This window comes from Panicum virgatum, chromosome 2N (assembly GCF_016808335.1).
Source record: "Panicum virgatum strain AP13 chromosome 2N, P.virgatum_v5, whole genome shotgun sequence".
NCBI classification, from domain to species: Eukaryota; Viridiplantae; Streptophyta; class Magnoliopsida; order Poales; family Poaceae; genus Panicum; species Panicum virgatum.
In genome coordinates this window covers 19006729-19023189 of record NC_053146.1, presented here as the reverse complement: position 1 = coordinate 19023189, position 16461 = coordinate 19006729, and positions in this window count along the sequence as shown.

Here is a 16461-nt window from a genome sequence, read left to right as displayed (position 1 = left end):
CACCATAGGGTGCGGTTCGACATCCTCTAGTGTTTCCCCAACTTTCCCCATGTCACCGGAGCCGGACCTCGCCGGGAAACGCCGCGCCCTCCCTGCTCTGTTCTTGTTTGCCGGCCAGGGACCTCGGATTCAAATTCAAGAAAACCCGGGGGGTTATCTGCATGGCCCAAGACTCATTTGAATAGTGCTTCAAGGACCTCTTTGTTATTTCTAGCAGTGATCTTTGAAATTCAATATCAAATTGTAGAAAATTCGTAAAATAGCAAATCTTGATGTTTTGGAATCCTCTTGAAGATATCTATGCAGTAGAATCATAATATGTTAGGCTTTAGTTGCAAGTTTTTGCTGTGTAAATGGTTTTGTGTCAATAGGTAAATAAATACTAGATGTTTAGTCTTTTTCTTATCTAATGCTTGAAAGCTGGTCTTGCTCTGAAATTTTTGTGGTAGTTTACTCATGTTACACTAGCTTTTCTATAAAAATTTCATGATCAGTTCTCTTGTGTAGCTTTTTCTTTGATTTAAACTTTGTTTAGTACACTTTAATTATGGTAAATAGTTTCTGTTCATAATAAATCATGGAAATATTTCTACATGTTCTTCTTGATTATCTTAGCTTGTCCAGGAAGTTTGAGCTTCAGTTCATGGCTGGAATAGGAGTTAAAATTGAATCTTGTTAAACTGGTGTCTGTTTTGTTTAATTTATCTGAATTAATTCCGTGTATATAAAATCATGAAAAATTCACAGTAGCTAGATCATCCCTGTTTAGATCTCCTGTTAAATTTTGAGCTTCTGTTTTGATCTATTTTAATCTGTATAATTCAGGCTTGTACTAGGTGTTGCCTGCATAAATGATTTATTGTGATTAAATGGTTACATGTATTCATATGATTTTTGCAGGATAGCTTAGTATGTTCATGTTCTGTTTAGTTTAATTTTGGTGTAATTTATTTCTATTTGTACTCTGAGTTGTTGATTTATTTGTAAACCATGACTTAATTGTATAGGGAATCACCCCCACTTGTTTATGAAGTTAGTCAACTTCTTTTGTGCTGTTGATCATGATGCCTTGTGTAGTTAAATTTGTTATTTAACTACTCTATAAACGATTGCCCATGTTTGTTTATAATGTTGTTCTTGCATTACATATAGATACGACTACTTTGTCAGACGGGACGTACGAGTTGATTCCGGAGTCTGACGGAGGTGATCTCGAAGCTCAAGTGAACACTGCGGAACTAACTGAAGCCCCGAACCAAAGTTCGGAAGAGCCTAGCGCTGAAATAGTTAGCAACTACCGAGAAGGCAAGCCCCGGACATAACCTATACTTCAAATTAATATCATTTACTGTATTATTTTACTTGTGCATTTACAGTTCATAGGAGTTGAATTGAAAACCTAGATGCATGATCCTAGGAACCAATGTACTGAACACTAGACTTGAGTTCGAGTAATTGCTAAGCTTATAGGAACAGTAAAAGTCGAGTGGTTGCCTGTCACTCGCGAGCTTTATAGGAATTGCTTGTTTACTTTCTGTTATCAATATAAGGACGACGGACGGGGTTGTGTTCGATATCATGTCCTATGTGAGACCCCGTCTGTGTTGATGAACTTGCTAAGGTCGCGGTGTGTGGTAGTGTTGGTTAAGTTTTTGAACGTACTAGCCACATGCCGTAAATATGGTACGCGGTAAGCCTAGTAACCGATTGGACCGGGGAGTGGATATACCTGACACTCTCTCTTAGAGATAGGTTTATTTTATGTTGCGCAACACTACGACTTCTAGGGACAAGGGTGGACCGGGCACGGGTGGACCTTGGAGCTCTGTAGTCGGGGAGAGTGTTCCTATCCACGAGCCGGAAGGAAAGGCAAACGGTTGTTTGGAAATGACCCGACGGTATTCCAAACGTGTGTGTTGGGTTTTCCTTGCAAGGTTGAATTTCGATTCAGAATTGTCCGCCTCTCACGATGAAATGAGACTGCTTGATCTCTTTGCCACACAGAGTAATAAGAGCAACAATATTCTTATTAATCTTGATGTTTGCTTAGAAGTTCCACCATGTTTGGTTAGTAGATGCGTACATAGAATGGTTAATCAACTAGAATCTTGAAGCTAAAACTTGAAAGTAAGGACCTACTCTTTATTGCTTTTCAGCAAAGGAAAAACCAGAGCCTTACAAAGCCTTGCATAGTCTAGCTAAGGTGGGCTACTTATACCCGTTGTCGGTTAAGTCTTGCTGAGTATTAGAATACTCAGCCTTGCTGTTGAAACCCTTTTTCAGGTATGAGTTTTGAGGATCAGATCGCTAGCTTAACCTATCCTTGCTCGTTGCCTCCTGGCTGGTCCGTAGAGTGGGATACGTCTTCGACCGGCAATGACTATGACGAGTGATACCATGCCTGGGCTAGCCTGGTATCCTTTTTGCGACGTGTTGTAGCCGTTGTGTTTTATCTTCCGCTGTTTAAACTCTGAACTTACTCTTATGTTTTGTATAACTGTTTTACTTAAGTTGGTTTTGTAATAATCTTTTGAACTGGTTTGTAATCTTTAATATGCCTGTGTTGTAAAATTGTGGTTGTAATATCTCTGGACTCGCCTTCGTGCGGGGTATGCTTGTTCGATCCGAGAATCGGTGGTTGTATCGGGACGTTACCCGACAGACCAAAAATTGTTCCGTTTGAAGTGCGTTTAAGCTAATGTTGCCTTTATGGTGATGGTTTACGCACTTGAGCCGGGATAATTTAGGCAGTTCTGCCACACTCTTGGCGCGGCGACGGCGAAGTCCTCCTCCTCCCTCCTTCCTTCTCCCTTCTCCCTCTTCTGGTCTATGCTCTCCTCTGTTCTTGTGGCGGCGGAAGGGGAAAAGTACCCCGCGGTGGCTCTAGGGTTTCCCAGTGCTCGATTGGGGGTTTATATAGGAGCTCTGGAGCTAGGGCTCGTGCTCCACGGCGGCACAGACACCGAGGGCTAGGATGGGATGGCCGCGGCGCGGGGGTACGTGGAGCACATCAAGGCGATCTGCGGTGGGGGCTTGGTGCGCAAGCAAGAGGGGGACAGGGCAGGCAGGGCAGGTGAGGCCGGCGGACGATGCGGGAGAGGCGGTTTCGCTCGGTTGTCGCGGAGTGGGGGCGGCGTCCGCGCGGCACAGCGGAAAAGGTAGAAGCAGGGCAGGGACGGGTGGCGTGAGGCGTCGGGAGGAAGGGGAAAAGTGAATAGGGGCGCCTGACAGGGCGGCCCACTCGTCGGGGGCACAAAGGAAAGGTGGGGGTGGAGCAGGGCTGGCGCGTGCGAGCTAGGCCGGGCGAGGCTGGCGGGGCAGGCCGGGCGAGCGGGTTGGGTTGCGTGGGAGGTTTGGGTCCAGCTAGAGTTAGGGGTTTGTTAGCTTTTGTATTTTATTTGAATGGCCCTTTCAAATAAAATACCACACAATTCAAACAAAAGGAATCCAAACCAAATTTTTAAACAAGGGAGATTCAAATAAAACCCAACTCCAAATATAGCACACTAGCATTTATATCCTTATATTTGTTTTGCTTTTAATTTACTAGGAATTTAAGGTGGAGGAGAGATCAACCTTATGTTGTTTCTACCTATTAGCACATGCACACAAATTTTTTTTGAAATATCACATTTTTGCACTATATAACATTCCGTAAAAATACGGGATGTTACAGTCTACCCCCCTCACAAGAATCTCGTCCCCGAGATTAAAGGTTTACCTGGGTTTCGAAGAGGTGAGGGTACTTCTCCTTCAGATCAGCTGCCTTCTCCCAAGTGGCTTCTCGTTCGGTGTGATTACTCCATAATACCTTGCAGTATGGAATGGTGGTCCTTCTAGTTTCTTTCACAGCTCGGTCCAGTATCTTCACAGGATATTCCACATATTCAAGAGTTTCTTGCAAATCTACTGCCTCAGTCGGAACTATCTTTGCTGGTACTCGCAAGCACTTGCGTAACTGAGATACGTGGAAAACGGGGAGTACTCCAGCAAGTTCTTCAGGTAGCTTCAGCTTGTATGCCAATTTCCCGATTCTCTGGATGATTGGATACGGTCCAATGTACCTAGGGGCAAGCTTCCCCTTCACATGAAACCTCTTGGTACCTCGGAGTGGTGATACCTTCAAATACACATGATCTCCAACTCTAAACGAGAGTTCTCTTCTTCCTTTGTCGGCGTAGCTCTTCTGCCTGCTCTGGGCGATTTTCAAGTTCTCTCTGATCTTGGCCACATTCTCTTCGGCTTCAATAATGGCATCTGGTCCAAAATACGACCTTTCTCCAATTTCTGACCACATTAGCGGTGTTCTGCACTTTCTGCCGTAAAGAGCTTCAAACGGTGACATCTTCAAGCTGGCCTGAAAGCTGTTGTTGTACGTGAACTCGGCATATGATAGACTTCTCTCCCAGTCAGATCCATAGGTCAGTACACATGCTCTCAACAAATCTTCTAATATCTGGTTCACTCTTTCAGTCTGACCATCTGTCTGAGGGTGATAAGCGGAGCTGTACTCGAGATTCGTCCCAATGGACTTGTGCAAACTCTGCCAGAACTTAGCGGTGAACTGTGGTCCTCGATCTGAAACAATACTTCTTGGAGCTCCGTGAAGCTTCAGGATATTATCTTTATAAAGCTCTGCTAGCTTACTCACGGTGAAAGTCGTCTTGACTGGTATGAAATGAGCAACTTTGGTCAAACGATCGAGGATCACCCAAATAGCATCATGTCCTTTCTAAGTTCGGGGTAACCCCATGATGAAATCCATGCTAATGTCATCCCATTTCCAAATGGGTATATCCAACGGCTTCAACAATCCCGCAAGGCGCTGGTGTTCAGCCTTGATTCTCCTGCAAATGTCGCATTTAGCCACATACTCGGCTTTGTCCTTTCTCGTGTCTCTCCACCAGAAATGTTCCTTTAGATCCTGGTACATCTTTGTACATCTTGGGTGTATCGAGTACTTGGAGTTATGGGCCTCATTCAGGATCTCCATTCGAATCTTCTGATCACGGGGTACACATAATATACGGTTGTTTAGCCAGGTGGTACCTTGGTCGTCGACTCGGTAGTTGGGGGCCTTTCCGTTTCTCATTAACCTTCTTAATCTCCGAATTTCTGGGAACTGCATCGGAGCTTGTCTGATTCGATCTTCAAGATTGTACTTGAATTTCAGTTCATTCAGCTATCCTTGCTCAACAATCTCAAGCTTCAGCTTCTCCATTTCGTCACACAACTCAGGTTGTTCTTCGCGAACCATCAAATTGCTGCAATAGCTTTTCCTGCTCAAGGCATCTGCCACTACGTTGGCCTTCCCGGGGTGATACTGGATGTTCAGGTCATAATCCTTTATCAGCTCTAGCCATCTTCTCTGTCTCATGTTCAACTCTGCCCGAGTAAAGAAGTACTTGAGACTCTTGTGGTCGGTGTAGATATCGCACTTGTTGCCAATCAGGTAGTGCCTCCAAATCTTCAAGGCATGCACAACTGCTGCTAGCTCGAGGTCATGAGTAGGGTAGTTCTCTTCGTGCTTCCTCAACTGTCGCGAAGCATATGCAACAACTTTGCCTTCTTGCATCAGTACACATACAAGTCCTTGATGAGAGGCGTCACAATATACCACGAAATCTTTTCGGATGTCTGGAAGCGTGAGAATTGGGGTGGTGGTGAGTTTGGAGTTGAGCTCTTGGAAGCTTGCTTCACACTTTGCTGACCAAACAAACTGTACTCCATTCTTGAGCAGTTCAGTCATTGGCTTAGCAATCTTGGAGAAATTCTCGATGAAACGCCTGTAATATCCTGCCAATCCCAAGAAACTTCTGATGTCAGTAGCATTCTTCGGCTGCTGCCATTCTGATACGGCTTCGATCTTTGCTGGATCCACTGCAACTCCATCAGCTGTCAACACGTGTCCTAGAAAGGCAACCTTCTCTAGCCAGAACTCACACTTGCTGAACTTTGCATACAATTGGTTCTGCCTCAGCTTCTCGAGAACAATCCTCAAATGCTCGGCATGTTCTTCAGCAGTCTCGGAGTAGATCAAGATATCGTCGATGAAAACCATGACAAACTTGTCTAACTCTTCCATGAACACCTTGTTCATCATATTCATGAAGTATGCAGGTGCGTTGGTCAGTCCAAATGACACAACTGTGAACTCATACTGCCCATATCTTGTCACAAAAGCTATCTTCGGGATGTCACTCAGTCGAATCTTCATCTGATGATAGCCGGATCTCAAGTCAATCTTGCTGAAAAATTTGGCCTTCCTTAATTGGTCCAATAAGTCATCGATTCTGGGCAAAGGGTACTTGTTCTTGACGGTTACTGCGTTCAAGGAACGGTAGTCGATACACATTCTCATAGATCCGTCTTTCTTCTTCACGAACAAAACTGGTGATCCCCATGGTGAAGCACTAGGTCTGATGTACCCCTTGTCCAACAAATCCTTCAGTTGCTTCTTCAATTCTGCAAGTTCTTCTACCGACATCCGGTAGGGTCGCTTTGCAATAGGAGCTGTGCCTGGCACAAGGTCAATCATGAACTCGATATCTCTATCAGGTGGCATTCCTGGTAGCTCTTCCGGGAATACATCGGGGTACTCACAGACAACTGGCGTGTCAAAGAGTGTCTTCTCCTTTAGGTTGCTCAAATTGCACACCTGAGGTACATCTTGGGATTTCAAAGGCTCTACTTCTATCTTCTTCCCACTGGGGTGTTCTAGAGTCACAAGTCTGGGTGAACACGAAATCACTCCTTTGTGTGCAGTCAACCAGTCCATTCCCAAAATGACATCTATCCCATCTGATTTCAGCACTGTCAAATCAGCTAGGAATGGTAACCCATGTATCATGATCCTCACTCCTTTGCAAGCATGAGTGCATCGGAGATCTCCCAACGGAGAGCTAGTGACAATGGGACGACTTCTGAGAGTCATCGGGAGTGCATTCTGTACAACAAACTTAGTAGAAACATAGGAGCTAGTAGCTCCTGAGTCAAACAAAACCAAGGCGTTAGAGCCATTGATAAGATACTTATCTGTCACAACATCAGGTGCATCACGAGCTTCTTCTTCTGTGATGTGTGAGAGACGAGCACGATCAGTGGTGTGCGGTGTCTTGCTTGTAGAGTCGGAAGCTTGAGCTTTGGTCTGCGTCTTCTTCTCAGGGCACCTGTAGGACTTGTGCCCGAGTTGGTTGCAAGTGAAACAAATGACTGTCGGAGTCTCAGCATTAGTTTCTTGCATCAGCAATTGGTTGTAGTCTTCACCATCTTGGGTTTGTTCTTCCTGATCTCTGTCGTCGGTGAGCTGGTTGCCTCCTTCACTGATGTTCCTACTCGGCTGGATGGGGCCAAAGCGGAAACTGTTCCTTGGTGGGAGTGGTGGCACACTTCTGGGCTTCTGAAGAATCCAGTTGCGAGGCTGGTGATTGGCCTTTCTCTTCTTCTCGCGCTTGCGATCCTCCCATGCTAACCTTTCAGTCTCCACGGCGATAGCGCAGTTGACTAGATCGTGATACGACTGATGGATGCTTCCAGCCAAAATCTGACGAATCCTGTGGTGTAGACTGCGGTGAAACTAGAACTGCTTCTTCTCATCGGTGTTCACATCCTCGAGGGCGTATCTCATCATCTTGGTGAAGTGGCGTTCATACTCCTGAACCTTCATCATTCCTTGGGTCATGGTGCGAAACTCTATAGCCTTCTGAATGAGAAGTTGTCGGGGCACGTGATGGTCATGAAACGCCCTGGCAAACTCCTCCCAAGTGATGCTCGCTGGGTTGGCGTGAGAGTTACAGTAACTGTCCCACCAAGATCTGGCGGTTCCTTCGAGTTGGTGTACTGCTAGTGCAACACACACCTCGTCAGTGCAGTCAGTCAAATCCAGCTTGGACTCAATCACTCTTAGCCAATTGTCGGCATCCATAGGATCCTGAGAGTAACTGAAGGTCGGTGGCTTCATACGCATAAACGTCTCGATCTTGTGAGGTAGACTCTCTGCTCGTAGGTCTGGGTGATGATCCACATTGATCTGCTGCTCGGTCGCCTCGGTCAGGCGCCGAAGTAACTGAGTCTGTGCAACTATGCTCTCAGTGATGTCCGGTGGCGGTGGTGGATCTGAGTTGATCTCCATGTTGACTCCTTCCTCGTCTTCTTTTTTGTCCACCTGTCCATTAGGATTGTTAGGAGCTCCAGCAGACAGGTCTGCGCCCCTGCTTTGCTCCAGGGGTGGAATAGGTACCTGAGCACGTCTGGGTGCTGCAGCGGTAGCTTCCTCTTGAGCGGTTTCCTCGAAACGTGCCATCAAGCGGCTGATTCTCTGATCTGACATCTTCTGTGAAGGATTGACGAAAGGATGTACTGTTTAATGTACATCACTCACCAGAAAGAGCACACATTCTAAAACCTACACTCAGTAGTAAGAACCATAGAAATAGACAAAATCCAATCAAGAATCAGGCACTCAAGCAATCAAACATCCTATGAAGACTATTTCGCACAGCTGTTAGTGCACGGACTTCTTTGAAAGGGTAGTCTCTACTTTAAGGAACTCAGGGTCACTTGTCTGTCGACGAGATCGTCTCGATCTCATCCTAAGGGCTTCGTGAGAAGTTCGATAAGTGCAGGTAAGAGAAGTAGTCGGAAGTGAGGAAAAGAATAAAAAAGATAGAATTTATAGTTCAAGGGGGGTATATAAAGTAGGCGGAAGCATTTAGAGAGTCCTAAATCTAACGACCATTGCTATGGCTCATGCTACGGTCAAGTATGGCTCTGATACCAACTGAAACGAACCGGGTTGTCGAACAGACAACCCGACTCCCTGTATCGTTGTGATGTCCCTGGATCAGTAGCTATCACATACAGAACTCATTTCAATTACATATCATAGTCATACTTCATGATAAAATACAGCAAAGGTTTAATTATTACATAATCCAGCGGATTGTGGTACGAAATCATCTGGTACAAGCCCATTAGGCTAAAAGGGAACAACTAGTAAACGGAAGCGGTAGCTAGACTTCTGGGGCATCCTTCATCTTGACGTCTTCTTTCATCCACAGGCAAACTTGAGTGAAGCACGAGTCGTCCTTAGTCCTTCCTTCAAAGTCATCGTCGATCTTCGAGTCGGATCCTGCATCTACCAAACTATCCCCAAGGACGGGATAGGTTCACGTCACCATCCGTATGCAAGCTTTAAGTGGATGCATTATGGTATAAGAAAATAGTCGACGGATAAGGCTAGGGTTTCCTATGCGTAGCATCAACAAAGTATAGCATCTGCCAAGTCACCTGACGCGGGGCATTCCGGCATCCCGGACTCCATTCTGGCATCCCGGACTCCCGGTCAACTCACACCTCCGATACTCACCCAAGTCCCTGATAACCAAGTCGGTGCGAGAACTGCCTCTCCTCGCACCTCAGCTGCTATCCAAGCAGGAAAGTAGACTAGAGGGAGGTAGAAAAGAATCAGGTCACACTAACTAATGGAAGTAACAAAAGAGTAGGAATGTATATGACCGAGTACACGGCTATACGTATAGTTTTCACCCTGCAGGGGTTGTACACCTGTACCCACTCGCCCCGTCGCCAGCCAGCAGACAACTCCGACTGACTCCGAGGCACCGGTCTACTGAGAACAAGAACTAGCAGCCATGGTACCATCCTACTTTCCAGGGTTTGGGCGCGTTCTCTCGCAAGAGGTCGCCCCGGGACTGTGAAGCCATCTAGAATAGGATTCCCATGAATCCCGTGAATCGGGGAACGTCAGGTCCACACCTGCTTCCCCTGCACCGATACTACATCCGCCTACAGGCTTGGCACCACGCTTACTAGCCTCGGACCGGATCCACCCGCATAATGGATAAGTGGTGTCCACACTCACAAAGTCCCACTAATCATAGTTACACCAACTGGTTCCTTATATGCCGGGGCGAGCATCTCTATCCTCATGCGTATCCGCCACAGCGGTCCGCGACTGGCACCCATTACAGGTAAGGCCCACAAAACACCTCAAAAGTCTAACCGTGTCCAATGACACAAACATGCACCCGCAACAGGTGCTCGCAGGGTGTGCCCAACACACACCCCCAGCAAAGTCAACTTGCTCGCCCCCTACTAAAAGCCCTAATCACCAACTCCTGATATGGTGGATCTCCACTCACGCCAAGACTATCATATCACGAGGAAATCCCACACATACACAAGCAAGCATATCAACCATTCAAACATGGTTTATATTAGGAGTTCAAGGAATAAGGGCACACAATTGGCTATGCGGGTTCATCTCATAACAGTAATAAAGCGATAGTAGTTCTAGCAAGCAATGCCTAATAGGTAATCAAATCATAGATGGGCGTGAACCTGAGACTTCTCGTAATCATCCTAGGTCTTCAGAGTCTTCTCATTGTCCTGGATGTCCTCCTAGGTCCTCTGGGTGCCCGGGGCGTCGATCAGCTCCTCCTCGCTATGGGCCTATTCGTAAATACGAATTACTAAGGGGCCAAAGTATAAAAGTGCACAAAAGTATCCAAATAAGATCCAAATCACATCAAAACCTACTCTAACTGGTAGATCATGATTTTAGAAAAATTATGAAACGGCTACTGGGCTCAAAGCAGATCAGGCCAGCTCGATTTGGCCCAAGAAATGGCGGCTCGGCTTGACGGGCTGGCTAAAGCGACGGCTCGCAGGCCGGCTTGGCCTGCGGCTTGGGGAAAGGCCGGCTCGGGTGAAAAAGGGCCGGCTTGGGCTTGGCTTGGTTGGGCCGAAAGAGTGGCAGCGGCCTATCTTTTCTTCTCCTTCTCTAATTTGCTCTGATCCTCCTCTACTCCCTTCTGCCGGCGGACGGGTCCAGGTGAGGTCATGGTGGATCCAAGGGGGGCGCGGTCCGAGCTTGACGGCGGTGGTCCGGTGGCAGAGCAGGGTTGTGATGGGTTCCAACTCTGGTGAGAACTGGGCAGGTGCTCGGCTAGGTCAGGAAAACGGCGGCGGCATGGCGTGTCCACGTGGCCAGCGTACAGGGCAGGGCAGCAGGGTCTCCAGGTGATGATGGCGGCACCAGCAACTGCGTGCGCGAGCATGGGATTATGCGGCACGGCTCGCCGGCGAAGCCAAGGGGGTCAAGGTGGATGGCGTGCTCGGCGGCGAGGCGGAGCAGGACAGGGCAAGGCTCGTCGGCGCAGCGGCTTGGGCGATGCGAGGCCGGGCAAGGATGGCGGTGAGGCACACGGACAGCAAGGGCGAAGCTACGAGGTCCAGGCGGTGGCAAAAAGGGGCATGGCACGTGCGTGCGCGGAAGGCCGCAACGTGGCTCGCCGGCGCGGGCGTGAGCGGCCAAGGCGGCGGCACGGCAACCATGTGTGCGTGTGCCCACGGGCACGGCGTGTGCGCGCACACCCAGCGCGGCGCGGGCACGGCGACGTGTGGCGCAGGTGCGTTCCAGGGCTGATGAAGCAGCATTAGCTCGTTGGGGTGTCGGGAACGTGCAGGGAACGGCCAAGGGCCGGTGAGAGTGTGCGCTGGTGCTCTGCGCGCGTGCAAGGCAGGAAAGAGGCGAAGGCTCGGTTTCGACGGCGGCACTCGGCTCCTGCAGAAGAAGGTGGGACGAGGCACCTGGGCTACTACGGAGGCTCATCGGCGGTGTACGGCGGCCGGACAGCAAAACAGAGGCGGAGAAAGGGCAGCGCGACGATGGCTCACCGGCGGCTCGTGGAGGAAGGGCTCAGTGCCGTGGCGAGGTGCGGCCGCGACGACTCGAAGCAGTGCTGTGCAGCGCTGCTTCGCCGACAGAGTCGTACAGGGGCGCCGGTGTGGTGGAGGTCCGTGGCGACTGCGCGGCGTCGTGGCGCTCCTCCTCTTCGATTTCTCCCTTGGCGTGGCGGCGGTGTCCTTCCCTCCTTGCGGCGTCGAGCTCCTAGCGGAGTTCTTCCTCCTCGGCTCCTTCTCTTGGTGCGGCGACGGCGAAGTCCTCCTCCTCCCTCCTCCCTTCTCCCTTCTCCCTCTTCTGGTCTATGCTCTCCTCTGTTCTTGTGGCGTCGGAAGGGGAAAAGTACCCCGCGGTGGCTCTAGGGTTTCCCAGCGCTCGATTGGGGGTTTATATAGGAGCTCTGGAGCTAGGGCTCGTGCTCCACGGTGGCACGCACGCATCAAGGCAGTCCGCGGTGGGGGCTTGGTGCGCAAGCAAGAGGGGGACAGGGCAGGCAGGGCAGGTGAGGCCGGCGGACGACGTGGGTGAGGCGGTTTCGCTCGGTTGTCATGGAGCGGGGGCGGCGTCCGCGCGGCACAGCGGAAAAGGCAGAAGCAGGGCAGGGACGGGCGGCATGAGGCGTCGGGAGGAAGGGGAAAAGTGAATAGGGGCGCCTGACAGGGCGGCTCCACTTGTCAGTGGCACAAAGGAAAGATGGGGCGTGGAGCTGGGTTGGCGCGTGCAAGCTGGGCCGGGTGAGGCTAGCGGGGCAGGCCGGGTGAGCGGGTTGGGTTGCGTGGGAGGTTTGGGCCCAGCTAGAGTTAGGGGTTTGTTAGCTTTTGTATTTTATTTGGATGGCCCTTTCAAATAAAATACCACACAATTCAAACAAAAGGAATCCAAACAAAATTTTTAAACAAGGGAGATTCAAATAAAACCCAACTCCAAATATAGCACACTAGCATTTATATCCTTATATTTGTTTTGCTTTTAATTTACTAGGAATTTAAGGTGGAGGAGAGATCAACCTTATGTTGTTTCTACCTATTAGCACATGCACACAAAAAGTTTTTGAAATTTCACATTTTTGCACTATATAACATTCCATAAAAATACGGTATGTTACATGCACAAGGGTGAATAGAAATGGTCTTGTTTCAGCTGAGAAACACTGACTGGACGCTGGTCAGAGAGTGACCGGACGCTGGGTCCTGCGTCCGGTCAGTGTGGCATTAATGAGGGCTAACAGGCTGAGGCGATAGGACACTGACCGCGTCAGGTCGTGGTTTGGGCGCTCGTGGCGCTCTCTCGAGAGGACCGGACACGCGCTATTTATGACGTCAGCGCGATCGGTCAATTTGACCGGTGCGTCCGGTCATCTGTTGGTGGTGCGCGGGCAGTGTTGACAGGACGCAAGCGTCCTATCTGAAGGACCGGTGCGTCCGGTCAGGGCTGAGCTGCGAGCAACGGTCGTTTGACCATTGAGATCCAATGTTCGACGTTTGAAGCAGCGCGATACGTGGACGACCGTTGTAACGAACATGGCACCATTGATGCCATTTCGAGTGATTTTGGTGATCGAATGACAACACAACACTTGGACTAATATGATTGTTAAGATGATCATTCTCAGGCTTTTAGGTTCAAGTGATGACAAAGAGAAAGAGAAGATAGGCGTAGCAAGAGCTCTTCGATTCAGGAGCACCGGAAGAACCGACGCTAGGGCATCGGAGCATCCGATGGTAGTCAGAAGAACCGACGCCTTGATACTTTGGTGCAGAAGGGAATCGAAGCCAAGTCAGCCTATAGGCACCGGTTGAACCGACGGTCCAAAATAGGGCATCGGTGCAATGGCCGTCCTTTGTACCAGAGACGATGTCAAGTGCCCAGAAGAAGTTTCTTCAGCACCGGTTCAACCGACGGTGCATCGGTGCATACCACCGGTGTAATGACGTCAGCATCCAGGAGAAGATTCTTTCAGCACCGGTTGAACCGGTGAGGCATCGGTGCATTGCATCGGTTCAACCGGTGGTCTCTGCGTCAGCCGACAGAAGTCCAACGGCTACTTCGGGTTATGAGTGACTGGATGAACCGACGCTACCCCGCCAAGAGGCATCGGTTCTTCCGGTGATACGCAGATTTTCAGCTAACCGTTGGAGCAACGGCTACAAGACTTGGTGGCCTATATATACGCCTCACCCCGGCCATTTGAAGCGTGCTGGAGTTGCTGAACATCCCAAACACACCCAAGAACATCTCCAACCACCATAGAGCTTCATTGTACATCATATAGGCTTAAGCACACTTGTGAGAGTGCTTAGTGCTTGTTTAGGGATTAGTTCTTGCGAGAGCTCCCTTGAGAGAAGTCTTGCTGCGGCAAGCAACTTGTGATCCGTCGTGTGACCCTCCGTCTTGGTGTGGAGTGGCAACGACACTTTGTGCGGGGGAAGAGGAGGCCCCCTCCTTGGTGGAGAAGCTCCGTAGTGGATTTCGGCCGGGTGACCGAGAGAGACGGTGGCGGTGCACTAGACTCGGTGTCTTGTGCGCACTAGCCTTTGCTTGCCGGCATCGCCTTGGTGGCGTAGTGCAAGACGGTGATCGGAAGAGCCTCGGTGTCCCGTGGACGTAGGCGTTTGTGCCGAACCACGTTACATGACCGTGTCTACTCGGGAGTTTGCATATCCTCTCCCTTACCGCTTTACTTACCGCATTACGTTTCCGCATTTACTCTTTCTTGCTTACCTTTACTTTCCTAGTTAGTTTGATTAGGATTGGCTATAGGTTGCAAGTCTTTTGGGGTAAGTAGAGGGTAGCATAGATAAACCTTAGGATAAGAAGAAGCAAGAGAAGAAAGAGAAGAAGGAGAAGAAGAGCAAGAAGAAGAATGAATCCCATGTTACTTCTTGGGATAGTGATGCTTCCTCAAGTGAAAGTAAAAGTGAAAGCTCTAGTGATGAGGAAGACACCAAGAAGAGCAAGAAGAAGGGTCATGCAAGCATTGCCATGCACAAGAAGATTTCTCTTTTCGATGCTCCATCAACTTGCTTCCTGGCTAAGCACACTAAGGTACAACCGATAACGAAAGTGATCATGATAGTGATAGTGATGCTAGTGATGATGAATATGAACACACTAAGCAAGAGCTAATTACCATGCTAAAAGATTGTACAAGTGAATATGTGCTAAGTAGAAAGGTAGGTTTCTCCAAGGAATAGTTTGCCTAGGCCGGTGTGATTACCATGGGCCAGGTGATAGGCCAAGGGAAGATAGTTCTTAGTTGGAGCTAAAGAAGGACCACAGAAGATGAAGTGATCTAGCCAAAGATTTAAGAAGGTTGTGTGTTCCTTCTCAGTCACTGGACCCTTTTGTTTTCATGTGCTGATTCATGTAAGTGCCCCAGTTTATGCAGTTAACCTTGGAAGAAAGTTTGAAGGGGACTTCTGCCATTTTGGGAGCAGCAGGATTAGGAGAACTAATGTCTAGGCTAGTGATCATGGTGACATCCAGCAGAGTAAGGGTCATGGTTCCATGACCAAAGAAGAAACAGTTCAAAGCATCAGACCAAAAATAGCCGATGGTTTTCAGAAGATTTTCATCCTTGTCAAGTGGAGACAATGATAAGCTAAGTGCATCGGCTATGTTCAAATCCTGCCACATGGGCATATAAGTTTTTGCTACTCTGCTATACCATGTAATCCAGCTCTCAGGGGGTTTAGGCCAGGCTCTCAAGCAGTCTACCCAGAGGTTCAGATCGATGTTTTGACTCACAAAAGGGATCCTATTTGCTTCATAAGAGATCAAATCTATTGGGTTTTCATGGGTTTGTGGGCCAAGACAGAAAGATTTTGGATTGGAGCGATGCGGTAGAAGGATGTCTGACACCTGAAGTTCAGAAAATCAGAAGTATGCATATGGTGTCATGTTTCAGAGTTTAGAGTTTCAGAGGCTTGGTAAGCTGAAGAAAACTAAAGGATTAGGCTGAATATTACCTTCAGGCCGCAGATTGCCGCATCATCGATTGCAGAGTTTGTCGTCTGAGCTGCAGAATCTGCCATGGCTCAGATCCGTTGACTTGGGGTTTGTTTGCTGTGGGTTCTGATTCAAATTCCGACTGCTTGGGGAGTTCTTGCTCGGATTTGTAGAGCTTGGTTTTCGAATTGTTCTCAGATTCAAGAGTTCGGTTCAAGGTGGAAGTGATATTCTACTCTTATGCGGGTTGCTTCTAGTTTGAATTCCGTCGGCTCTTGGATATTTATAGAAGCCTGATGCGTTGCCATCGGCTTTTTGGAAAGTAAACAGATACATGGAATTGAAGGATATTCGATTTCATTAAAAAGAAAGTTCATTACAAGGAAAGCCGATTTTACAAAGGAATTAATCTTTCGGCTTTTGTGATCCTACCCCTACGATGCTACCTACATCTACCAGTCGTAGGTGTCTGAATGCCTACGGCGCTTCGGGCTTCGCGACAGTGCGTCTCCACTGTCGTCATCGCCGTCGTCGCTGCTGCTGTTGCCGTCGTCCTCGGCCCTGCTGCTGCTTCGCCCGCCGCTGTCGCTGCTTCCTTCTTCGCTTCCCTCCGTGGGGGCTTTGAGGAATTGGTGGGGGTTTCCTCCTGCCGCTGTGTCATCGCTGGAGGAGGAGTCGATCTCTTCGAGGGAGTCGGCTCCCTCCCAAGAGAAGACATCGTCTTCACTGCTCTCCAGTTCCTCTTGGAACAGGAACTGGAGGTCTTCCTCTCCTTCGGTCTCGGGCTCGTCTTCCTCGGAGACGACCCC